We start from the raw sequence: 27,241 nt of genomic DNA, 5'->3' as shown, positions 1-27,241 counted from the left end.
GAGGGCATGGTTTGAGAATAAGGGGTAGGTCATTTAGGACAGAGTTAAGGAAAAACTTCTTCCAGAGAGTTGTGGGTGTCTGGAATGCACTGCCTCGGAAGGTAGTGGAGGCCAATTCTCTGGATGCTTTCAAGAAGGAGCTAGATAGATATCTGATGGATAGGGGAATCAAGGGATATGGGGACAAGGCAGGAACCGGGTATTGATAGGAATTGATCAGCCATGATCTCAGAATGGCGGTGCAGGCTCGAAGGGCCGAATGGTCTACTTCTGCACCTATTGTCTATTGTCTATAGAAATTGGATGGCTGAATGCTTCCTTCAGGTGTTTCTGATTGACGTCTCCTGTTTTCCTTTTACTAGCTCCTCCTAGGAGGCCAGCAAGAATGAGCTCCAAATGCATTATGAGATATGCTAATTAAGCACCCCGCTCTCCACCTTTGATCCAAGTGTGAATTGGTGGTGGGCTGGAGTTGCTTGTTGTGGAAGGTGAGGGAAGGGTTGTCACTGAGCCCTGTGGGTTTCACTTCACTGATTGTTTAATTAGAACTCGAGGCCTTTGAAGGAAACCCTTCCATTCCCACAGTCGCTGCAGAAAATTGCAGGAGGTTGCTTCAATCACCTGGGTTCAAGTTGTCAGGAAAAAAACGTTGATGGTCCCAGTTCATACTGTCTAACTTACCCTGTACTGAGTGTGAAGTGTTTTGCTTCTGCTGCCTGAGATGTGTGCCTTCTCCATAGTAGTAACTTTTACTGAGAGTTCCATTTTGACTTTTTCTCTCACACCTGTGTGAATCTTTGACCCCCATGTGCACTGTCAAGCAGAAAGTAAAAGTTGGTTAAACTCTTTTTGTTCTGTCTACACTATAAAAACTGATTTGTTATAATTTCACTATCATTTTGATGTTTGTTTTCTCGGGATTTGGCAATAAGTTTTATTTCACTCTGCTAAATCTTGTTGTGAAACAATGATGGTATTGATATCTGTGGCTGCTCACAGAGCCAAATGTTTTATAGATTTGGTGCTGCCTTAAACAATTAATATCTTTGTGCTTCGCAGGGAGCATTATGAAAAGCATGGAAATAAGGGTAAGTGATCACTAGAACTCGATAGCAGGAAATCATCTTTTATTTGCAATGTTATGCATACAATCTTGATTCCAGGATCACAAGAGGCTTAAACAGAGTTTCTTTCAACAATGATGTAGTTTTACTCATGACTTAATCTTTGTGTGTTTTAGCGTTACCTCCACCGATTTCAAAGTAACATATGCAAATATTCTGCTTGCTGGGTTATGTCAAAGAGGATGAACCTGCTCCGTTGGTTTGGTGAAAATAGTGAGATGTAGATAACCTATGCATTTACTGAAGTTTATCAGTCCAAGCAGTTCCACCGAAACTGCGTAGATGTTTGAGGGATATTGCCATGCATCCACATGAGATCAGGCCAGAGCCGCCAGCTCATTTTGGACATTATCCTGGAGTTTTTATGATTTGCTGCCTCCATCCTCTGCCACAGTTTGTCTGACTTGCATTTCCTTCTGTGTCTTTGCCTACCCACTCTTTGGGCCCTTCGGTATTCACTTACATAGTTCTTGATTCTAGAGGCTCCAGGGAAGCTTTGATGGGTTGTTAATCTGAGTGGGGCTCATGTTTGGGCTTCACTGTAACATGAAGAGGAAGTGTTCCTGTTCTAGGAACCTTGAGCCCAGTGACCTAATGTTTACTCTGGGCTGGATCCAGGATGCATCAAGTAATCCACTTGATTTCCTGGAATATTAGAATCTCAGAAACATTGCGGGCCACAGGTTCAGTTTAGTTTAGATCAGTGTACTCAGTTCCATCTTTCTTCTTTCCCTGGAGCCTCCCACGCTCTAGGGAAAGTAGCTTCAAGTAGCTTCTATTAAGACCTCAAGCTCTGACTTGACCCTACTTTCACCTGTCTCGGAGGCAGTGAGTCCCAGATCAACACCGTTCTCTGCATGAAGAAAGATTTTTCTTTCACTGCCCATCTACCATATTGGCCCCTCAACATAACATTTTCCCCTCACTTTGGAGCTGCTTCCTGTCCCTGAACCAATAATTTCTTTATGTTTATTACAGTCTTGTTCTTCTCTGTAACAATCCCTCTTGATTGAGAGTGACTTGCTTCCACTCCCAGTTTATGGATTCTGAGGTGGCTAATGAGGAAACCCTTTTGCAGGCTGTTCTGTAGTTGAGACAGGAGACATCCGAAGGGTAGTTGCCCTCTTCCTGCTGCCTTTGTGTTTTCTTGAAACATGGACTCAAGGTTAAGTCTCCCTTCAAACCTTCTGTTAAAAGTTTCCTCTCCAAGAATAACAGTCTCACTTTCTCCAGTCGAAACCTACACCTGAAATTCCACTTTTGTGAATCATTCTTGCAAATCATTTCTGCCAGGACTTTTGTATTCTTCTTAAAATGTGGCAACCAGAACTCAATGCAATGCTGCAGCTGGAGTGTAAACTATGTTTTATAAAGGCTCAATAAAAACTGCTTGTTTTTGTGCTCTTCACCAATAATTATGAAACTCAAGATCTCACACACTTTTTATATGCCCCATCATTTTATAAGTTATACACATATGCATTTCAATCCTTCTATATACTCAATAAATCTATGCTATTTAGTCTATATCCATCTATTCTTGATTTTTCTACCAAAATCTATTGCTTTACACTTTCTCTGTATTGACTTGCAGCTAACACTGTCCGACCAATCTAGCAGCCCTTTTTGGTCTGTTTGTATTTTCTATAAAATATACTTGAACCTCTGTGCAAAGCCTGGAGAGAGCTGGTGACAGGCTATCCATACTCCTTGGTATTGAACCTGATGCACCATCAATAACTCTAGGAGACTGGAAGTGAACACTAGGCTTTTATTAACAGTAAAAAGGGAGCAAGACATCTCGAAGACTGAGGGAGGGGCAGTGCCCCAATTGCCTTTATACAGGGGTCTGTGGGAGGAGCCACAGGAGCAGTCAGCGGAGGGGCGTGTCCAGACAGGCATACATAGTTTACCACATTCACCGCCCCCCCCCTTTGTTTCAAAAGAGAGTCCCCATGTGGCGAAGTTTCTTACAAGTATATTTACAGGTCGAGTCTATCAGGCGGTCGAATCTGTCACTGCGATCTACGTAGCACCAGTGGTGATTGCACCGGAGACAGTGGTTGTGCTGGCTCTGGCCTGACTTCAGGTGACAGCCCATTAGGCGTCAGTAATCTCTCACGCGTGTGCGAGGCGCCTGGTATGGGAGTGTCGTTAGGAGTCTGTGTAGGGCTTGGTGTGTGCAGTGTCTCGTGAGTATACACCTAGGTGGGTACAGGGTTCATAGTCACCGTGGAGTGTTCGGGGTAGGGGTCTGGTGCTCCTGCGGGCGTCAGGTCGTGGATGGAGACCATGTCCTCCCGCCCATCAGGTAAGACCACGTATGCATACTGGGGGTTCGCATGTAGTAGGTGAACCCTCTCGACCATCGGGGAGTATTGCTCCTCGCATGTTTCCGGAGCAGCACTAGCCCTGGGAACGTCAGCCAAACTGGTAGGGTGGTCCCAGTGGCCAACTTCCTGGGAAAAGAAAAGAGTTGCTCATGAGGGGTGGCATTGGTGGACGTACATAACAAGGAGCGGATAGAGTGGAGTGCCTCGGGGAGGACCTCCTGCTAGCGAGAGACCGGCAACCCTTTTGACTTAAGGGCTAAGAGTGTGGCATTCTCCCTCTCCACCTGTCCATTCCCCCAGGGATTATAGCTCGTGGTCCTACTAGTAGCAATACCCCTAGCTAGCAGGTACTGGCGCAGCTCGTCACTCATAAAGGAGGACCCTCTATCACTGTGGATATAGCAGGGATATCCGAACAGAGTGAAGAGCTGGGGCAGGGCTTTTATGATGGATGTGGCAGTGGTATCGGGGCAGGGGATGGCAAAGGGGAACCGCGAGTACTCGTCGATTATGTTGAGAAAGTAGACATTGCGATCGGTGGAGGGAAGGGGGCCGTTAAAGTCGACACTCAGTCACTCAAATGGGCGGGTGGCCTTGATAAATTGTGCCTTTTCAGGACGGTAGAAGTGCGGTTTGCAGTCAGTGCAGACTTGACAGTCCCTGGTCATCGTCCTGATTTCCTCTAGGGAGTAAGGCAGGTTCCGGGCTTTCATAAAATGGAAAAGCCGGGTGACCCCCGGGTGGCAAAGATCTGCATGGAGGGCGTTTAGCCGGTTGAGTTGCGTGCTGGAACATGCTCCCCGGGATAGGGCATCAGGGGGCTCATTGAGCCTTCCAGGCCGGTACAGGATGTCATAGTTGTAGGTGGAGAGTTCTATTCTCCACTGCAAAATTTTATCATTTTTGATTTTGCCCCGCTGTTGGTTGCTGAACATGAACGCAACTGAGTGCTGGTCGGTCAGCAAGGTGAACCTTTTGCTGGTGGGATAGTGCCTCCAGTGCCTAAAAGCTTCCACTATGGCCTGGGCTTCTTTCTCCACCGCGGAGTGCCAAATTTCAGAGCCTTGAAGGGTACGAGAGAAGAATGCTACTGGCCTTCCTGCCTGATTGAGGGTAGCAACCAGCGCAAAGACGGAGGCGTCACTCTCTACTTGGAAGGGAATGGTCTCGTCCACCGCATGCATTGTTGCTTTGGCAATGTCCCCTTTAATGCGGCTGAAGGCCACGCGGGCTTCAGCTGAGAGGGGAAATGCGGTGGGCATGTCCGGGGGTGGGCCTTGTCTGTGTGGTGAGGGACCCATTGGGCATAATAGGAAAAGAAGCCCAGGCACCGTTTGAGGGCTCTGAGGGTGGTGGGAAGAGGGAGTTCCAACAGGGGGAGCATATGGTCGGGGTCAGGGCTAATGACGCTGTTCTCCATGACATACCCAAGGATAGCAAGTCGGGTGGTTCCGAACACACACTTGTCCCTGTTATAGGTAAGGTTAAAAGCTTTTGCTGCTTGGAAAAATTGTTGGAGGTTGGTGTCGTGATCCTGCCAGTCGTGACTGCAGATGGTGATGTTATCCAGATATGGGAATGTGGCTTTGAGTTGGCACTGGTCCACCATCCGGTCCATTTCCCTCTGGAAGACAGAGACACCATTCGTGACACCAAAGGGGACGCGCAGTAAGTGATAGAGCCTGTCGCCTGCCTTGAAGGCAGTGTAGGGGTGGTCCTCCAGGTGGATGAGGAGTTGATGGTAAGCGGATTTTAGGTCTATGGTCGAGTACACGTTGTACTGAGCTATCTGATTGACCATATCTGCGATGCGGGGTAGGGGGTACGCGTCAAGCTGCGTGAACCTATTGATGGTCTAACTATAGTCCACGACCATCCTATTGCTCTGCCCATTCCGAACAATGACCACCTGGGCCCTCCAAGGACTTGTGCTTGGCTCAATGATCCCCTCCCTGAGCAGTCGCTGCACCTCTGACTGAATGAAGGCCCTGTCCCCCGCGCTGTACCTCCTGCTTTTAGTTGCCACAGGTTTACAGTCGGGGGTCAGGTTGGCGAACAGCGGTGGGGGAGGGATCTTGAGGGTGGAGAGGCCACAAGTGGTGTCCGTAGTGCAGCTGTTGGCATGGTGTTGGGTGGGATGTGCGGGTTGGTGTGTGTGTGTGGTCAGTAGTGGGGTATATGATGAAGTCCCACAAAACGGAGGATTCCTGAGTGGTGGGAGGGGCCTGTCATACTCCATTGTCACACTTTTCAGGTGGCTCTGGAAGTCCAGCCCCAATAGCACAGGGGCACACAGTTGAGGCATGGCCAGTAAGACAAAGTCCCGATATTCTGTGCCCTGCACCACCAATGTTGCTACACAACCCCCCGGATGTCTGTGGAATGTGACCTGGAAGCCACGGTGACCCTCTGGCTTACCGGCCGTGTCACGAGTCCGCAACGTTGCATTGTGTCCTGGTCAATAAAACTCTCAGTGCTGCCCGTGTTAAACAGGCAGCTAGTCCTGTGCCCCTCCACCAGGATGTCCATCATTGACCTTGCAAGCTGGTGTGGGGCGCTTTGGTTGAGGGTCACGGAGGCCAGTGTTGAATCGCCGTCTTGGTCCGGTGCGGTGGAGTGCCCGGTAAGCACCTGTGGGTTGGAGGCGGTGTGAAGTGACGCCGACCAAGATGGCCGCCCCCATGTCTCGCACACGGCGAGCAGGCAAGATGGTGACCCCCATGCCTTGTACGTGGCGCTGCTCCATCCCGCTTGTGGTTTGGACCTACAGGCCTTGGTGAAGTGGCCCTTCTTTCTGCAGCTGGAGCAGGTAGCCGCTTAGGCCGGGCAGCGTTTTCGGGGGTGATTCTCGAGTCTGCAGAAGTAACACTTCGCGGACTTGCAACTGGCAGCAGCCGTGGTCGGTTCGTTGGCGGGTTGCAGGGACTTCACAGACTCGTGACTGGCAGTAGCTGAGGTCGGTTTGCCAGCGGGTTGCGGGGTCTGCAGCATCCATGAGGCCAGCGGGAGATTGCGTGCCTGGAGAGCATCAGCGTTGTGCAGAGCGGCCTCCAGCGTGTCGGCCCCCTCGATTGCCGAATGTAAGGTAAGATCGGCGTGTTCCAGCAGCTGCTGGCGCATGTACACTAACCTGATCCCCGTAACAAAGGCGTCTCGTACCAGGAGCTCTGCATGCTGTTCCGCTGTCAGTCCCCTGCAGTCGCAGGCCCGCACGAGTGTCTGTAGGGCCCGGACAAACTCAGCGTTCGACTCTCCGGCCCACTGCTGCCGTGTCGCTAAGCAATGTCTTGCGTAGTCAGTGTTCACCGGCCACAGGTATTGTCTTTTGAGGGCGTCCATCGCGCCCTGGTAGCTCGCGGTTAGTCCCTGATCATGGAGTAGATCCGTGGACTGACCCCGGAGAGGAGAACTCTGCACATCTTGGCAGGCTCAGTCATTCGAATCTCCTCCAGGTACGATTCGAAGCATGCTAGCCAGAGTTCGAAGGCGTCGCCGGCTTCATGGGATTGAGGGTCGAGATCCAATCTGTTGGGTCGTAAAATGCTCTCCATGTTTTAAAATTGCTGTTAATAAAGTTGATGCACCATCAATAGCTCTAGGAGACTGGAAATGAACGATAGGCTTTTATTAACAGCAAAAAGGGAGCACGACATCTTGAAGACTGAGGGAGGAGCAGTGCCCCAATCGCCTTTATACAGGGGTCTGTGGGAGGAGCCACAGGAGCAGTCAGCAGAGGAGTGTGTCCAGACAGGTATACATAGTTTACCACAGAACCCTTCCTGGCAAGCTTGGCAATGCACTGAGTGTACCCATCAGCTGCCTTCTGAAGGCTTCACCTCACCTCCACTCAGCGAGAGGTTAGAGATCTCAGTGAACACTCTGGCCATTTGATCAGCACAGATCTTTAATACTTGACTGTTACCCTATCTGGGAGGTTTGCTTTTTGTGGGTTCACCCTCTTGAAGCCTGTACACACGTCATCCTCAGAGACTGAAATCACTGGGCCATCGGAGGGTGTAGAAGTTTGTGATGGTTCTTCCGTGTTTTGATGGTCAAAGTGAGCGTAGAAGGCATCAAGCTCATCTGGAAGTGAAGGCCTGTTGTCATCTATGTAGCTTGATTTAATTTTTTAAGAGTTGATAGTATTCAAGCCCTGCCACAGCTGTTCAACATCCTTCAGTGATTCAAGTTTAGTCTGGAATTGCCTCTTTGCCCGTGAGACGGCTGTCTGGAGATTGTACGTGGACCTCTTGTCACCAGACTTGAATGCCTCTGTTCTGGTCCTCAGAAGACTGAAGATCTTGTGGATCATCCAGGGCTTCTGGTTGGGGCAGACTCTGATTGATTTTGTGAGGATACACTTGTCTACAACTGTTTCAATGAAGTTCATGGCAACCATGATGTATTCATTCAGATGTGTCCTTGAACACGGACCAGTCCACCAACTTGAAACAATCCTATGGCTGCTCCTCTGCTTCCCCAGAGCACTTCTTTGTTGTCCTAATCTCAGGAGTCCATTCTTTAGTCTCTGACTGAATGCAAGCAGCAGAAGGGCAGCCAAGTGGTCAGATTTATGGAAGTGCAGTCTGGGCATGAAACAGAAGGCTTAGTATAACAGTGGTCATGTGTGTCGGGATCTCTGGTGCTACAGGCTGATGGTAATTGGCAGGGATTCTTCAAACAAGCCTGATCGAAGTCTCTGACTATGATCTGAAATGTGTCGGGCTGGGCTGTTTCTTGTTTGGAGATGGCATCGTGCAGTATCTCACGTGCTTGATTTTAGTCTGCTGCTAGTGGCAAGTAATCTGTAGTTAGGATTATGGAGGAGAACTCCTTAGGTAAATAGAAAGGTTAGCATTTGACCATTAGGTGTTCAAGGTCAGAGGAATGTGAGTTTGAGAAAACTGCCTCATGATCGCACCACTGAGAGTTTATCAGAAAGCACGCTCCTCCTCCCATCTCTGTATCAGCAGTTTGCTTCAATCTGTGATTTGAGAAGCCTTCAGATCTGATCACCGGATCTGGTGTGCTGGGAGTAAGCCACATCTTGGTCAAACATAGAACACAACAATCTTTCATTTTCTCCAATAGAGCAATCTTTCCCTCAGGTCCTCAATTTTGTTCCCCAGCGACTGCACATGTAAGACGCTAGGTCAAGGGATCTCATTCCTCTGTGTTTCATCCTGGATTGGGGTTCCCCACCTCCCGCTTCAGCTCTGGCCATGGCAATGAACCTTTGTCTGCTGAAAGGTGCCGTACCTGCATGCTTGAGAGTTAAGTTCACCAAGTCCTTTGTAATATTGTGAAATCTGTAGTTCATTAAGTTGTTTTAAAAGTATATTGCTTAAAGGGAAATTACATGCTGAAGATTGTAGTGGAGTGTTTACTGATATCTTCAGTCTCTAGCTTTGGCTTTCTAAGAAAGGCTTTCTATCCTGGTTCCTAAGAAGAACCTGCCTCAATGACTATTATCAAGTGGCACTTACATCCACAGTGATGAAGTAATCTGAGAAGTTGGTGTGAAACATATCAACTCCTGCCTGAGGAGTGACTTAGATCTGCTCCAGTGTGCCTACCAGAGTAACAGGTCCACAGCAGATGCCATCTCTTTGGCTCTTCACTCAACCTTGGAACATCTGGACAGCAAAGACTCACATATCCAGATTCTCATTATCGACTACAATATCATTATCCTCTCAAGACAAATCAAATTGGTTCAAGACCTTGGCCACAATACATGCTTGTACAATTGGAACTTGCCAAAGCCTCCCACTCCAACAATAGATGCTCCAATAATGATCGCTACACCTACACCTCCCTTCCTTTCATTGGCTCAAACAAAACTCAGTCTCGATGAGACTTGTTCTTTTCAAATAGCTCTCACTTTGCAAGAATGTCTCACCCTCACTTGCTACTTCAAATGAAATAGACGGATCCAGGGAGTGTTGATGATAAAGTGGGGCGAATGAGATGTAATGCAAATCGGGATTAGCCCAAGTGTTGGTCGATGGTTGTTGAGCTGAAGGGCCTTTTTCTGTACTCTATGTTTATGAACTCTGGCTGAATGAGAGCAGAAGGTAAGCATCTTTTAAAGTAAGCACCAGCACAGGCTCCAGCCACTAAACAATTCTCTCCAAAGGTCTGCAAGCTAGCCTTATTAGTACAGGAGAGCATTAATTAAAGCTGCATTGGTTCCTGCTGAAACGTGAAAGCATTCAACACTTATTGCTGGCTGACACCGAAATCCTCAAAAGGAGTGGGAAGTAGGAAGCGGGTGCTCATCTGTACCACAATCACCATGATTACTGGATTTCTGGTAAGATGGTTGTAGTGGTCTCTCCGGGTTCAACGAATGATGCAAATGTGTGTTTAAATGTTTGTCTTGTGATGACAAGACCCTGTTGGATATTGGTAATATAAAATACTCCAAAGTTTGGTTAACTGGCGAGACTGCTGGTGGGGGAATTGCGTGGCCTCGGTTGTATTGTAGACCAGGGCCTTATGCCGTTGCGTTGCCTGTTACAGCCACCCAGGGGAGGAGGGGCCAGAGCTGGCGTGGGGGAGAGCAGAGACCTGGTGGGCACATTGGAAATACCCGTGCTGTGTTGAGGGCTGGCCCCTCCCAATGGTGCTGCTCCCCAGGGTTTGCTCCCCTGAAGACAAGCTGGAATCAGTGCGAGGCAATCTGATTTGCCTTTGTCTACTGAACCAGTGCAAGGTGAGGAATGGCAGCATATTTGTTCTTGCAGAAATATGCTCCAGGTCAATATAACATCAATCTTCATGCCATACCACTCAGGGACTTGTGTTAATGGTATTTTTTTGTGACTGTATGTGCTATCGTAACCACCACATATGTGCTGTGTGTGACTGTATGTACTGTGTTTTGCACCTTGGCACTGGAGGAATGTTGTTTCACTTAGCTGTGTACATGTGTATGGTTGAACAACAATTAAACTTGAGCTACTGTTCTCTTTTGCCGTCACAGTGTAGTGGCAAGGGCAAGCCTCTAGATGGCACTCTGGATCAGCCTCTCAATTTCTTCATTCTCTGTTTCAATTCTTTCATTTCTTTTCAGATGTTTGAAACCAATTTCTTCAGTTTTGCATCAAAAAATGAGCACTTTGGACTCCTTTCCTTTCTGGTGGACCTACTGCATTTTTTTTGTTATGTGTGTTTGTTTGGAGCTGGTCCAGTTTTGGGTTGGATTTGTTTCCTGTCCTTCGGAAATCATGATTACCTCAGTCCATACAAACCTTGACTCTGTTGTAATCATTCACAGTATCACGATGACAGCTAATTCCTTCACAGCCTTGATACTCCCTCACTTTTGCAAGCAGTGCCATTAATGGCTACTGCTCCAGGTCCTGCTGTTCTGATATACTATACTAATTAATTCATTTTCATGTGTTTGATTATTCGTGATATTTTAAAATGCAGTATCTTCCCCTTCTCCATCTACTTTAGGACGTGTTGATCAGGCTAGTCTTGAACCTGCCTCTGAGGCCGACATGTGAGCAGCCTTCATGAGGGAAAACCCATGCAAGGCATCCGGCCCAGACAGGGTACCTGGCCAAGTACTAAAGACCTTTGCTGAACGACTTGCTGGAGTGTCTACTGAGATCTTTAACCTCTCCCTTCAGCAATCTGACGTACTCACCTGCTTCAAGCAGACTTCACTTATACTGCTGCCCAAGAATAACCTTCTTCAATGACTATCATCCAATAGCATTTACATCCACAGTGATGAAGAGTTTTGAGAGGCTGGTGATGAAACACAACAACTCCTGCCTGAGAAACGATTCGGATCCACTCCAACTTGTCTACTGTCACAACAGGTCAACAATAGATGCCTCTTCATTGGCTCTTCAATCAACCCTGGAACGTCTGGACAGCAAAGATGCATGCATGAGGATGTTCATTTTTGATGACAGCTTGGCATTCAGTACTATCAACCCCTCAAAACTAATCAATAAGCTCCAAGACCTTGGGCTCAATACCTCCTTGTGCAATTGGATCCTCAATTTCCTCACTGTAAACCTGTCAGTTTAGATCAGCAACATCATCGCCTCCACAGTCTCCATCAGCATAGGTGCACCACAAGACTGTGTGCTTAGCCCCGTGTTCTACTTGTTTTACATTTATGACTTTGTGGCTTAGTACAACTCCAATGTCATATTCAAGTTTGCTGATGACACCACTGTCATTGGCCAAATCAAAGGTGGTGACGAATCAGCATATAGGAGGGTAATTGAAAATTTGTCTGTGTGGTTCCACAACAACAACCTCTTACTCATTGTCAACAAGACCAAGGAGCTGATTATCGACTTCAGGAGAAGGAAGCCAGAGGTCCATGAGCCAGTCCTCACCAGAGGTGGAGAGGGTCGACGACATTAAATTCCTAGGAGTCATCATTTCGGAGGACTTGTCCTGGACCTAGTACTTAAATACAATTATGAAGATAATACGGCAGAGCCTCTACTTCCTTAGGAGCTTGTGAAGATTTGGCATGACATCAAAACTCTGACAAACTTCTATAGATGGAGAGTGTGTTGATTGGCTACTTGGCAGCCTGGTATGGAAACAACAATGCCCTTGAACAGAAAAATCCTACAAATAGTAATGGATATGGCCCCATCCATCACGGGTAAAGCCGTTCCCAACATTGAGCACATCGACACAGGGCTTTGTCACAAGAAAGCAGCATCCATCATCAGGACCCCCACCGCCCAGGACATGCTCTCTTCTCCCTGCTGCCTTCAGTAAGGTGGGAAAGGAGCCTCAGGGCTCTCCACCAGGTTCAGGAACAGTTACTTACCCCTCAGCCATCAGCATCTTGAACCAAAGAGGACAACTTCTTTCAACCTTACTTGTCCCATCACTGAAACCTTGCCACAACCTGTGGATTCACTTCCAAGGACTCTTCATTTCATGTTCTCAATTTTTATTGCTTACTTAATTATTATTATTATTATTATTATTATTTCTTTCTTTTTTATTTGCACAGTTTGTTGTCTTTTGCACTCTGGTTGAAAGCCCAGAGAGGTCTTTCATTGATTCTACTGTAGCGGTGTGCTACACACAGCGTTGAAATAACGACACGCAGTCAGCGAGTTGCAGTTGCAAAAGAGATTTATTCAAACTTCACGGCCTCGCTTTGAAGTCTTCCTGTTCCTGCCCTCCCCGGGCGGGAATGCTGTATTCACAGTCCCGTCCCGCACGCGGGCTTTTCCCCTTGCTGGTGAAGAAAGCCTGGCACCCTTTTTGGGACCGGCCTCAAGGCCGGCGCGCGCCACTTTGTGAGCCGGTTTGAGTTCATTGGGAAGTGGGTCGGCACATAACCCCTCCCCCCAGAACCGGCGATGCACCCCCCAATGTCCTCAGTCTGGGTCGGACTCTGTTTGGGAGGTCTGCCTCTGCGCCGCGGTGCCTGAATCTTGAGCGGCTGTGCCAAGTCCACATGGGCGGGTTTGAGTCGGTCCATTGTGAAAACTTCTTCTTTCCCCCCAATGTCCAGCACGAACGTGGACCTGTTGTTTCTGATCACCGTAAATGGCCCCTCGTAGGGCCGCTGTAGCAGAGTCTGCCCCGTCGTACAAAAACAAACTTACAGTTCTGCAGGTCTTTGGGTACGCAGGTCGGGTTCTGCCCATGCTGCGAAGTGGGTATGGGGGCCAGGTTACCGAGCCGCTCACGTAGTCTGTCCAGGACTGCTGCGGGTTCTTCCTCTTGCCCCCTTGGGGCTAGTATGAACTCTTCTGGGACGACCAGGGGTGCGCCGTACACCAACTTGGCCGAAGAGGTGTGCAGATCCTCTTTGGTCACCGTGCGGATTCCGAGTAGGACCCAGGGAAGCTCGTCCACACAGTTAGGCCCTTTGAGGCGGGCCATGAGAGCCGACTTCAGGTGACGGTGGAAACGCTCCACTAGCCCTTTCGACTGTGGGTGGTAGGCAGTTGTGTGGTGCAGCTGAGTCCCCAAAAGGCTGGCCATTGCTGACCACAGGCTGGAGGTGAACTGGGCACCTATGTGGGAGGTAATGTGGGCCGGTACACCAATGTGAGATACCCAGGTGCAGTCAGTGCTCGGGCGCAGGATTCGGAGGTGGTGTCGGTGAGCGGGACTGCCTCTGGCCATCTTGTGAACTGGTCTATGATAGTCAGGAGGTGCCGTGCTCCTCGTGACACTGGCAGGGGACCCACGATATCCACATGAATGTGGTCGAAACACCGGTGAGTGGGGTGGAACTGCTGCGACAGGGCTTTGGTGTGCCGCTGCACCTTGGCTGTTTGGCAGTGCATGCACGTTTTGGCCCATTCACTGACCTGCTTGCGGAGTTCGTGCCAAATGAACCTGTTGGAGACCATCCGGACGGTTGACCTGATGGAGGGGTGCGCTAAGTTGTGAATGGAGTCGAAAAAAGCTGCCAGGCTGCTGGGACAATGGGGCAGGGTTGGCCGGTGGTGACGCCACAGAGTAGGGTCCTCTCACCTGAGCCTACGGGGAGGTCCTGGAGCTGCAAACCGGAGACTGCGGTTCTGTAACTAGGGATCTCCTCGTCTGCCTGTTGCACCTCCGCCAATGCTTCATAGTCTACCCCCTGGGACAGGGCTAGGATGTTAGGTCTGGAGAGAGCATCCGCCACAACATTGTCCTTTCCCGAGACATGCTGGACATCCGTCATGTATTCGGAGATGTAGGACAGATGTCGCTGCTGGCAGGACGACCAGGGGTCGGATGCTTTCGTGAATGCAAAGGTAAGAGGTTTGTGGTCCATGAATGTGGTGAAGGGCCTACCTTCTAAGAAGCACCTGAAATGCCGAATTGCCAGGTATAGAGCCAACAGTCCCCGGTCGAAAGCACTGTATTTGAGCTCGGGTGGTCGTAGGTGTTGGCTGAAGAACACCAGGGGTTGCCAGTGCCCCTCGATGAGCTGCTCCAACACTCCACCGACTGCCGTGTTGGATGCATCCACTGTGAGGGTGGTAGGGACATCCATTCTGGGGTGCACTAGCATCGTGGCATTTGCCAAGGCTTCCTTCGTTTGAATGAAAGCGGCGGCGGACTCCTCGTCCCAGGTAATGTCCTTGCCCTTACCCGACATCAGGGCGAACAGGGGGCACATGATTCAGGCTGCTGAGGGGAGGAAGCGGTGGTAGAAATTCACCATACCCACGAATTCCTGCAGGCCTTTGATTGTGTTGGGTTGGGGAAAGTGGTGGACCGCGTCTACCTTGGTGGGCAGAGGGGTTGCCCCATCTTTTGTAATCCTGTGGCCCAGGAAGTCGATGGTGTTGAGCATGAACTGACATTTGGCCGGGTTGATTGTTAGACCGTATTCACTCAGTCGGGCGAAGAGTTGACGGAGGTGGGACAGATGCGCGTGACGACTGCTGCTGGCTATGAGGATGTCATCCAAATAGATGAAAGCGAAGTCCAGGTCACGTCCGACCGCGTCCATTAACCGCTGGAACGTCTGTGCGGCATTCTTCAGGCCGAACGGCATGTGGAGGAACTCAAAAGGGCCAAACGGGGTGATGAGAGCCGTCTTGGGGACGTTGTCCGGATGCAACGGAATTTGATGGTATACCCGGACGAGGTCTACCTTGGAGAAGATCCGTGCGCTGTGCAGGTTTGCTGCAAAGTCCTGAATGTGCGGCACGGGGTGGCGGTCTGGAGTTGTAGCCTCGTTCAGCCTGCGGTAGTCGCCGCATGGTCTCCAGCCTCCTGTTGCTTTGGGCACCATGTGCAGGGGGGAGGCCCATGGGCTGTCGGACCGCCGTATGATCCCCAATTCCTCCATCCTCTTGAACTCCTCCTTCGCCAGTCAGAGCTTGTTGGGGGGAAGCCTTCGAGCACGGGCGTGGAGGTGTGGTCCCTGGGTCGGGATGTGGTGCTGTACCCCATGTCTGGGCATGGCTGCCGTGAACTGTGGTGCCAGAACCGATGGGAAATCCGCCAGGACTCTGGTGAAGTCATTGTCGGACAGCGTGATGGAGTCTAGGTGTGGGGCCGGCAACTGGGCTTCACCCAGGGAAGGTCTCGGCGTGGACCAGTCTCTTTCCTTGCAGGTCGATCAGTAGGCTGTAAACTTGCAAAAAATCCGCTCCCAGGAGCGGTTGGGCTATGGCAGCCAGTGTGAAGTCCCACGTGAACCGGCTGGAGCCGAACTGTAGCCGCACCGTACTGGTGCCGTAGGTCCTTACTGTGCTGCCATTTGCAGCCCTCAGGGACCCAGTGCTCTGTTGCAGGTGTTGTAAGAGGTAAGACACTGATCTCGGCTCCAGAGTTGACCAAAAAGTGGCGTCCCGACTGCTTGTCCCAGACATACAGGAGGCTATCCCGATGGCCAGCCGCCGTACCCATCAGCGGCAGCTGGCCCTGGCGTTTCCCAGGAACTTGCAGGGCGGGCTACAGCGGCGGGCTTCTGTGCCCCACCGCTGGCGGTAGAAGCACTATTGTTCATTGGTCTCCTCACCCCTGCCTCTGGGGTTAGTGGGCTCTGCGGCCGGGCCCGGTCTGGTCTGCTGTTGGGCGCGTGGCTTGGTGATCTGTGCGACGGACGCCCCACTCTCCTTCTTGGCTTTCCACAGCATGTCCGCCCGGGCCGCCACCTTCTGGGGGTCGCTGAAATCCGCGTTGGACAGCAGCAAGCGTATGTCTTCGGGCAGCTGCTCTGGGAACACCTGCTCAAACTTGAGGCAGGGCTTGTGTCCTCCAGCCAGGGCCAGCATCTCGTTCATCAAAGCCGACAGTGGCCTGTCTCCCAAACCATCCAGGTGTAGTAAGCTGGCAGTTCGCTCGCTCTATGAGAGTCCAAAAGTCCTTATGAGCAAGGCTTTGAATTCTGTGTATTTGCCGTCCTCCGGGGGCGACTGTATGAACTCCTCAACCTGGGCGGCTGTCTCCTGGTCGAGGGAGCTCACCACGTAGTAGTAACGTGTGGCACCCGAGGTTATCTGCCGAACGTGGAATTGGGCTTCTGCTTGTTGGAACCATAGGTGAGGTTGCAGCGTCCAGAAGCTTGGCAGTTTTAACAAAACTATATGAACAGATGTGGTGTCGTTCATCTCCGGTCCAAATATCGTTTGGGCCGTCGGGGTCACCAATTGTAGCGGTGTGCTACACGCAGCACTGAAATAATGACACGCAGTTGGTGAGTTGCAGTTGCAAAAAAGGTTTATTCAAACTTTGTGGCCTCGCTTTAAAGCCTTCCTGTTCCCGCCCTCCCCAGGCCGGAATGCTGTAGGGGGCGCATATTCACAGTCCTATCCTGCGTGCGGGCTTTTCCCCGTGCTGGCGAAGAAAGCCTGGTGCCCTTTTTGGGACTCACCTCAATGCCGGCGTGCGCCACTTTGTGAGCTGGTTCGAGTGAGCTGGGAAGTGGGTCACCACACTACTATAGTTATTGGATTTATTGAGGATGCCTACAAGAAAATAAAATTAATCTCAGAGTTGTATAGGTGACACATATGTACTTTGAACAACACACAGAAAATGCTGGTGGAACACAACAGGCCAGGCAGCATCTATAAGGAGAAGCACTGTCGACGTTTCAGGCCGAGACCCTTCGTCAGAACTAACTGAAAAGAGAGATACTAAGAAATTTGAAAGCATGAACATTGACTTCTCTAATTTCCGTTAATGCCCCTCCTTTCCTTCTTACCCCATCCCTGACATATTTAGTTGTTTTTTTTTCCTCTTTCTCTCTGCCCATCACTCTGTCTGTTCTCCATCTCCCTCTGGTGCTTCCCCCTCCCCCTTTCTTTCTCCCGAGGCCTCCCGCCCCATGATCCTTTCCCTTCTCCAGCTCTGTATCCCTTTCACCAATCACCTTCCAGCTCAGCTTCATCCCACCCCCTCCGGTCTTCTCCTATCATTTCGCATTTCCCACTACTTTCAAATCTCTTAGTATCTCTCCTTATAGATGTTGCCTGGCCTGCTGCATTCCACCAGCATTTTGTGTGCGTTGCTTGAATATTCAGCATCTGCAGATTTCCTCGTCTATGTACTTTGAACTTTGGATTTAGACAAGTGTGATGAAGCTTGATTGAAGGTATAGATTCTGAGAAGTCTTGATATGGTAGATGTAGAGAAGATGTTTCCTTTGATGCAACAATCTAGAAATACGGATCACTGTTTAAAATAAAGGTCTGTCCCTTTACGATAGAGGAAGTGACTTTATTCACTCTCTTAGAGCTTTGTGAGTCTACAAAACTTTATTCCACAAATGATAGAGAAAGCAGAATCTCTGAATGTTTATAAGGTAGATGTGGGTAGTTTGTTGATAATCCTAGGAGTATAGGCTATGGAGTTTAGAGGTGACTCTCAGATTATACATAGTTTTATAAAATGGCAGAACAGGCCTGAGGGACTGCATAGCCTAATCCAACTGCTAATTTGTATGATCCTATATTTGCATTATCTTGTTCATGGCTGCATCACAATATTGATTCATTGAAACCTGCTGATTCTTTGATGTAATGACTCACAGTAATTAGTTATGTTGCAATGATCACCAATATTCTTTTGTTTTCAGTGAATTATGATGTGAATGATTTATGCTGCTCTCACTGGATCAAATAAAACAGTTCTAAATTAAGTTTGTCAGTCTATGCCATTGTTTTAAAATCTTTGTGCAATCGCAGCGATACAGCATAGAAGAGCAAAGTACAGGAACAGGCCTTTCGTCTACAATGTTTTGCCAAACCAATTAAATTAGTAATCAAATGGTCAACTAAGCTATTCTCATTTGCCTACACAATATTCATATTCTTCCATTTCCCCCACATTCATATCCCTATCGAAATGTCTCTCAGAAGTTCCCGACGTATCTGCTTCTCCCACCAACCCAGACCAGTTCCAGGCACCAGTTCCAGGCACCCAACACTCCCTTGCCTCTCACATCTCCTTTGAAATTATCCCCTCTCACCTTAAGTACATGCCCTCTGCTATTAGATATTTCAACATGAGAAAAAACACTTCCTGTCTATCTATGCCGCTCATAATCTTATGAATCTTTATCAGATCTCTGCTCAGTCTCTGCCACTCTGGAGAAAATAATCCAAGTTTGTCCAACCTTTCATGATAGCACATGCCCTCTAATCCTGGCAACATCCTGGTAAAACTCTTCTGCACCCTCTCCAAGGCATCGACATCTTTACTATAGTGGGGTGACCAGAAATCTGAGCGATACTCCCGATGTGGCCTAGCTAGAGCTCTATAAAGTTGCAACATAACTTCCTGACCTTTGAACTCAATGCCTTGACTAATAAAAACAAGACTGCCACATGCCACCTTAACCACTGCCTTATCAGTGTTAGCCATTTTCAGGGAGCAATGTACTAGGACCCCAATATCCCTCTGCTCATCAAACCTGTTCATGGTCTTGTCCTTAACAATGTTATGTCTCTTTACATGTGAATGCAAAGATGCAACACTTCACATTTGGCCCATTTAAACTCCATCTGCCATTTTTCTGTCCAAATCTGCAGCTGATCTATATCCTGCTGTATTCTTTACTGGTGTTCCACACTATCCACTACACCAACAGTCTTCATATCATCTTCAAACTAACTAACACCCATTTATACTTTCATTCTCCAGAAGCATCAGAGATCCCTGCAGAACACCACTAATGGCAGAGTTCCCAATGGAATACTGTAAATCTCTTTGATCACTACCTTTTGTTTTCTATGGGTGAGCCAGTTCTGAATCCAAATAGCCAATTCACCATGGCTTCCCATGCATCTTAATCTTCTGGAGCAGCCTCTCATGAGAAACCTTGTTAAATACCTTTCTATAATCCATGTGGACAACATCTACAGCTCTACCTTCATTGATCACCCTTGTCAAAAACTCAATCAAGTTACGAAGACACAACTCGCTCTGCACAAAGCTATGCTGGTTCTTCCTGATTAGGCCATGCTATACCAAATGCTCATAAATCCTTTCCCTAAAAATTCTCTCAATAACTTCGTTACTATTGATGTAATGCTCAGCAGTCTCTTGTTTCCAGGATTATCTATGGTTCCCTTCTTAAATAATGGAACAACATTTACTACTCGACTATCGTCTGGGACCTTGCCAGTGGCTAGAGAGGACATAAGGATATTGGTCAAGGCCCCAACAATCTCTTCTCTTGCCTTCCTCAATAACCTGGGATATATCCCATTAGGCCCTGGGGACTTATTCATCTTAAAGCTCCTTAAGAGACCCAACACTACCTGCTCCTTTACCATGAGATTCCCTAGCATATTAATACCATTTCCACTGAAGTCTCTAACCTCCATGTCCTTCTCTTTGCTAAATTCTGATAGGGTGGTTTAGGCTGCGTTGACATTACATTCTTTTGGAATATTAAGATAAAAGGTTATGACTCATGTACAGTGACTTGCAAAAGCTGATACAATCATAAAAACTTATACCAAGAAAGTAAACCATTCTGCTCACTCAAGATGATGCTTCATCTCATTTTCCTACTCTTTATTTATCCGTTTCACATTCTTTCATTCATGTAAATAATTTTTTCCTCCGGAGTGCAATGTTGTTCTGCCGCATCAAGCTTCAGCTACCATACCTGTGCTTGCCAACATCTCTTTTCTTTTGACCCCAGTTAAACATTCACATAGCACGTATTGATGACTGAACAGTGAGGGAATTTATTAACTGCAAAGAAAGCCATTAGGAAAACTACCAATGACAACCTACCAAGGATATCTCAGAGCAATAACTACATCATGAGATGTCAGTAAATCCTGGCAATTAGAATGAAAGAACTATTCAAAACCCCTATGACTGAATATGTTCACATGGTTTTCTATGATTTACAGAACATTAAAAACTACAAGCCAGAAAATTACGAAGAAGCTAATTGCACATACCTAGTATATTAACATTTCATAGCCTTGAAGTTTTCCCAATAATATACTTGTGCAGAAATCTGACAGGTGAAGAGAGACCGGGAGTCCCTCTCACTTTCCAGAAGTACTACACTCCTTTAAAAAAGTTTGAAAATTTACGATGTCAACATGCAGCTAAGGTCACAAATCTCCAAATGTCTCCTCAAATTACAAGTCACTTCAGCAGCTGTATTCAACTTGGCTGTCAGCTGAGAGAGAGCCCTGAATACTTTGGCCCACACTTTTTGTTTAACATCTGAATTTACTTTTTGTAAAACTGTGGTATCTAAGTGATGAAATGCATTAATTTATTACCCTTATCAGTTCACCGAGAAAGAATGTTTCTACGCCTATCCTTCCAGGCAGTGACTAACATGGAGGATGACTTGCTTTTGTTCCATTTCTATGGGCTTGGAGGTGGCAGATCAGACCAATGTAGGCCCTACAGTTTGGCTGCTGGGTGGGGGAGAGTGCAATGTGGGTATTATGGGAGGTTATGTACTGCCTGAGATGTTTATCTTTTGCTTGTGGTCCTAATGAATGAATTCAAGGTTAAATTCATCCTTCTGAACACCCATTGATCTCATTTTTGTTCTCCCCCTATTCCGTCAAATTTCCCCATACTCTACCACATTCTTTCACTAGGAGGATTTCTGTCGCCATCTAACCTACCATCCTGGGCATCTTTGGGATGTGTGAGGAAACAGGAAAGGAAAACCATGCACTCCCAGGGAAAACGTGCAGACTCAATAGACAATAGACAATAGGTGCAGAGGTAGACCATTCGGCCCTTCAAGCCTGCACCACCATTCTGAGATCATGGCTGATCATCTACTATCAATACCCGGTTCCTGCCTTGTCCCCATATCCCTTGATTCCCCTATCCATAAGATACATATCTAGTTCCTTCTTGAAACCATCCAGAGAATTGGCCTCCACTGCCTTCTGAGGCAGTGGATTCCAGACCCCCACAACTCTCTGGGAGAAGAAGTTTTTCCTTAACTCTGTCCTAAATGACCTACCCCCTATTCTTAAACCATGCCCTCTGGTACTGGACTCTCCCAGTATCTGGAACATATTTCCTGCCTCTAACTTGTCCAATCCCTTAATAATCTTATATGTTGCAATCAGATCCCCTCTCAATCTCCTTAATTCCAGCGCTTACAAGCCCAGTCTCTCTAACCTCTCTGCATAAGACAGTCCGGACATACCAGGAATTAACCTTGTGAATCTACACTGCACTTCCCCTACAGCCAGGATGTCCTTCCTTAACCCTGGAGACCAAAACTGTACACAATATTCCAGGTGTGGTCTCACCAGGGCCCTGTACAAATGCAAAAGGATTTCCTTGCTCTTGTACTCAATTCCCTTTGTAATAAAGGCCAACATTCCATTAGCCTTCTTCACTGCCTGCTGCACTTGCTCATTCACCTTCAGTGACTGATGAACAAAGACTCCTAGATCTCTTTGTATTTCTCCCTTACCCAACTCTACACCGTTCAGATAATAATCTGCCTTCCTGTTCTTACTCCCAAAGTGGATAACCTCACACTTATTCACATTAAACTTCATCTGCCAAGTAACTGCCCATTCACTCAGCCTATCCAAGTCACCCTGAATTCTCCTAACATCCTCATCACATGTCACACTGCCACAGTCCACACTGGTCAGGGTTGAACCAGGTCACCGAAGTTGTGAGGTATCTCAGCTATCTCACCCTGAAGGTTCTTGCTGCTCCTTTTCCATTCTGATTGGTCAGGGATTTGCATCTGCTGACGGGACTTCTATACTTTTTTGAAAAGGGATTTGAGAATATCCTTGAATTATTTCCTTCATCTACCCAATAATCTTTCATCACAACAGAACTTAGACTAGGGTTCCAGTTGTCTAGTAAGGTGTTTCCTCTAAGTTATCATAAGTAATACTGCAGCAGTGAAAGAAGATTCCTCTCCTTCAAATGAACCTTCTTGCTAGGTATTTTTAATGAAGTCATTGTTAATTATGATCACATCCTGAAAACGAATGAATGAGGGAATCTGTCAATGCATGTGCTGTTTCTGTGGTTGGCAAAGAAGTCTGTATGTTTTATGAAAAGCTATATTATCTGATTAAAATGTTGGTGTTATACATTTTTATACATAATAACTTTCTGCTGCCCAGGAATCTTCTGTCTATAAAAAATGTAGCATTGATCTAAAATTATTAATTTATATCCCTTTGGCCGACTCCAGATCACCATCCAAGTGACCAACACTTGGCACCCACTTATCAGTTCACAGGAAGCTAGGGAACTTAAATTTAACTCATTAAATAATCTTGAATAAAATATGAGCTGGTAAAGTATGAGCATAGTAGTTATTAAACTACTAAACTGCTATAAAATTATTTTTGGCTAGTATACTTTAAGGATGAAAATCTGCCATTCTCATCTGGTCTCTGATTTCAAGCCCACTTCCTCATGTGACAACAAAAAACCAAATTACCAACTTGGCAATGTGATTCATTCTTAATCATTGCCTTGTAAGGGAGTCCATGTAACAAAGCTTTATGACAAAACTCGATGAATAAAATCAAAAGACAAATTGGCATGAAAATACAGGAAAGAGGTGGAAGGGAAATATTTTGTCTGCTCGAACCTGCTCCATCATTCAGTGAACTCATGGCTGAACCATTCTTGGCCTCAGCACTATTCTCCTGCGCTCTCCCTTGTCTTCTTATCCTCATTCAGGCTCTTTGCAGCCCGTCACTACGGTACTTGCTAATCAGTTGTTCTTCATAGTAAAAGTGGACTCACTACTTTCAGTCCATTCTTTCAATTCATTCATACACATTGTCAATAGATGAGGATCCCACTACTTCCTGACTGCCAGTTTCATCTGACCCATTTTTTCTGAGTCTCTGTTTTCTGTTAGTTAATCAATCCAGTTTCTATGCCAATAAATTATCTCCCTTACAAAACGTGCCTATGTCAGTCCTTTCTGATGTAAATTTGTAAATTGTTTTATTATTGTCAAGTGTACCGAGGTCTAGTGAAAAGCTTTGTTTTGGATGCCATCCACAAAGATCAATTCATCGCAAGGTTTAGATAGTGAGTGTGGTCAAGTGTCCATCGCTTTCTACTAGGGGATCAATCAGTAGTTTTATAACAGTGGTATAGAAGCTGTCTTTGAACCTGGTGATACATTCCTTCAGACTTTTGATTCTTCTACCAAGATACAGTGGGATGGGGGAGAAAATAGAATGTTCAGAGTGGCTGGAGTCCTTCATTTCTCTGGTTGCTTTACCGAGGCAGTGAGAAATATAGACAAAGTCCATGAAGGGGTGTGTGGTTTCTGTGACAGACTGAGCTGTCCACAACTCTCTGCATTCTACCTCAGCCACAGGCAGAGCAGTTGCTATACCAAGCCGTGATGTATCCAGAAAGGATGCTTTCTACAGTGCAGCAATAAAAATGGTGAGTGTGGAATGGGACATTATGCAACAACTTATCAAATATCTTCAGTGAATATGGGTCATTGTCTATTTGTTACAGTGTCAAAGTATGCAGTAGCCATTTCCCAAAACCATGTTGACTTTGAGTGATTGTCTTATTTTATTATTCTTCATTTAGCGATACAGCATGATACCAGGCGCCTCCGGCCCAACGTGCCTGTGTTGCCCAACTGAACAATTAACCTACTAACCTGTACATCTTTGGAATATGGGAGGAAACCAGAGCACCCAGAGGAAACCTACGTGGTCATGTGACAAATGTATAAACACCTTACAGACAGCGGTGGGATTGAAACTGAGTGACTGGAGTTGTAATAGTGTTGTTCTCACCACATACTGCCTCTCAGTTTCATTTTAAGTGTCCTGCTATTCCCTCCTTAAAACTTATTCCATCATTTTCTTAACGAACGATGCTAGGTTAATTGGTTAATAGTTTCCTGCTCTCTCTTTACTAGCTTTATTGAATAAGCTAGACCAGGGCTGCACTGTAGCGTAACACTATTACAGTGACAGTGACCCATGTTCAATTCCCACCGCAGTCTGTAAGGAGCTTGTACATTCTCCCTGTGACTGTGTGGCTTTCCTTTGGTTTCTTCCAACACTCCAAATATGTGCATGTTGATAGGTTAATTGGTCACATGGGTGTGTTTGGGGACAAAGGTTGTATCTCTAAATAAATAAATAAAATACAGTGAATAGGGGTTTTCCAATTCTCTAACACAATTCCACAATCCAGAGAATGTTCAGATATCCAGAATCTCTGAGAACATCCCCATTCATGGCAAAATCTAACTGATAAGTGAACCTGGAGGTTCGGCAACCAGCTTCAGCCAGGAGCACCGAGGAATGATTCATTGTAGCCCCTTCCTGAGGTCATCCAAATCACAGGGGCCATTTTGGTATAATTGGCTTGTTGTCAAGGACTTTGGATTGAATTATTGTGGCCACATTTGCTGCAAAGTTCCAGCTGGATAAGTGATGCAGCCAACAAACTGCTCCAGGCCAGTGACCACATGAGAAGCAACTGTGATGAACTACATTTACCTGTCTGGACAGGCCCCCCCCCCCCCCCCCGCTGACTGCTCCTGTGGCTCCTCTCACTGACCGTGGCTCCTCCCACAGACCCCGGTATAAAGGCGATTGGGGCCCGAGCCCTGCCCTCAGTCTCCAGGATGCAGTGTGGTGGTCAATTGCTGCTTGTTCTTTCTTCCAATCAATAAAAGCCTATATCTCGCCTCACGTCTCAGAGGGTTATTAATGGTGCATCAGCTACCTAACAATGTAGAAAGTTATCCAGGTACGTTTATATCACAACAGGCAGGGCAGATCAAATGCAGTTAATTACTATTCCATCAATTTAGGTCTAAACATCAGCAACATGTTGGAAGGTATCATTAATAGTGCTACCAAATGATACTTAGTCACCAATCTTTTTGCTTGACCCTAGACCTCATAAAACATGGAAAAATACATGACCTGGAAAATCTCCATAAAACTGAAGTCAAAGAGAGAAAACTCTTCATGACGGAAGTCATGCCTCACATAAAGGAAAATAGTTGTAATTGCTGGAGGCCTGTCAACCTGTCTGCAGGCCGTCACTGCAGAAGCTCATCTAGACAGTGTCCTCGAGCTACCCGTCACAACTGATCTATCAACGACTTTCACAAGATGAGAGGTGAGAATATTCACTGGTAATTGTATAATATTTGATTCTATTTGCAGGCTCTTCAGCAAATAAAGCAGAGCACACCTGCACACACCAAGGCCTGCTCAGCGTTCAGGTGTTTCTCCCTGACCCCCTTTGCCAAATGGCGAGCAGCATTTTGATCACACAGTGTCGGGCAATGTCCACCTGCCATGCAGAAGTCCAACCAACACCACTGAGTCCTCCTTAGGGGTCATTGCTGACCAGGTAAGCTTGTGCAGAGACCTTGGACGAGGTTGCCTTCTGTCAGTCAGGGCATGGTGCATTGAACATTGCATGCAATAGTGCATAGCCACGCTTTAAATACCCCTGCCACAAAAATGATCTCAGGATTCCAGCTTCAGGTTTTGAAGTAACTTTGAGATGCAGTAAAGCCCCCCTCCAGTTGCACACCTTGGGGCTAACAATATATGGAGTATTTAGGGGCAGTATGAAATTGGGAGTAAAAGTGGTCAGAAAATGTTTTAAGTGTTATGAGATATCTGATATTCTGCTTATTCTCATCAACTAGCATATGTCTGTTTGGCAAAGTGCAATTTCAATTGCATCTGCTATATATAATGTTTTCTGTGGACTAGAGTCTGTGCTATATTGCTATCTGCCTTTGAAAACTGGGAACTATAACAGCTGCCTTAATAATAAACAGATGCATTAGCCACTTAACAATTGTTTGTAATTGAACTCTTGTTGTGTTCTCCTTTAGCAAGGGTTGTGCTTCTGTGTTCCAATTCAGATTATTTCAGTGTTAACATGCTCCTGTTACTGTTGCCTTTTGCTCAGACAGCAAAAACCAAGCGATTGGAAGACCATCTCACAGTTTTACTTCACTTTCCCGGATAACATGATTAAGATTATGAAAGGTCATTCCTTGTATTAGCAGGGATGGATTTCAAACAGTATTTATGGCAAAGCCTCTAGTGTTATGAAATTGCACTTGCTGTTTACTTTTCATACTAACTGAAGTTAGCAGCTGCCTTGTCATTTTAGTGACCTATTTAAAATTCAATAAACCTTTTGTAAATTACTAATTTCAATTCTTTTACAAGTGTTAACCTTCGGACCAAGAAGAATGGACCAGAGACCTTTTAAAATTCTGTGATATTAATAATTAATAAAGATACATTGGTGGTGCAGCAGATAAGATTTCCGGCCTAGTGATCCAGAGACCTCAGCTCACATCCTACTGTGGCAGCAGTGGAATTTAAATTCAGTTAGTAATCTGGAGCTTAGAAAGAAAAGTAACAACCAGTCTATGTAATAATGATCACATGTAATAATGTTGTAAAATCCCATCTTGTTCAATAATATCCTATAGGGGGTGAAACCGGCTATCTTTTCCCAATCTGGCCTCTACGTGACTTCAAAACCAGACTGTGTGGTTAACACTATGAAATGGTCCAATGAACCACCCAGTTTTATCATTGCATCTACATTGGAATAAAAAAATAAAATCAGAAAGAACACCTGATGTCGATCCAGGCACCAATTCAGATGTCGTAAGGTTACTCTCAATACAGTTGATCTTGAACAACCTTCCTCCTAACCATCTGGGCTCTTGAGTTTAGATTGGGAGAGCTGTCCAATAGAATAATCAAACACAGTCTGACCTAGTGCCACTCACAGAATCACACCTAACACACAGTATGTTAGGCTCCTCCGTCATGACCTCTGGGTATCTCTTGTCCC

General features: G+C 46.8%; 1 long non-coding RNA gene across 1 annotated transcript in view; it reads left to right on the top strand.

The window, feature by feature from the left end:
• Positions 1 to 25,467, top strand: part of LOC132397742 (uncharacterized) — a 56,816-nt gene extending 31,349 nt beyond the window's left edge. The window contains exons 2-3 of the long non-coding RNA XR_009513434.1: positions 1,060 to 1,088; positions 25,298 to 25,467. This is a non-coding gene — a long non-coding RNA (uncharacterized LOC132397742). The remainder of the gene's footprint in view (positions 1 to 1,059; positions 1,089 to 25,297) is intronic.
• The last annotated feature ends 1,774 nt before the right edge of the window (positions 25,468 to 27,241 follow it).

This window comes from Hypanus sabinus, chromosome 8, assembly GCF_030144855.1.
Source record: "Hypanus sabinus isolate sHypSab1 chromosome 8, sHypSab1.hap1, whole genome shotgun sequence".
NCBI classification, from domain to species: domain Eukaryota; kingdom Metazoa; phylum Chordata; class Chondrichthyes; order Myliobatiformes; family Dasyatidae; genus Hypanus; species Hypanus sabinus.
This window is presented reverse-complemented; position numbering and strand designations above follow the sequence as displayed.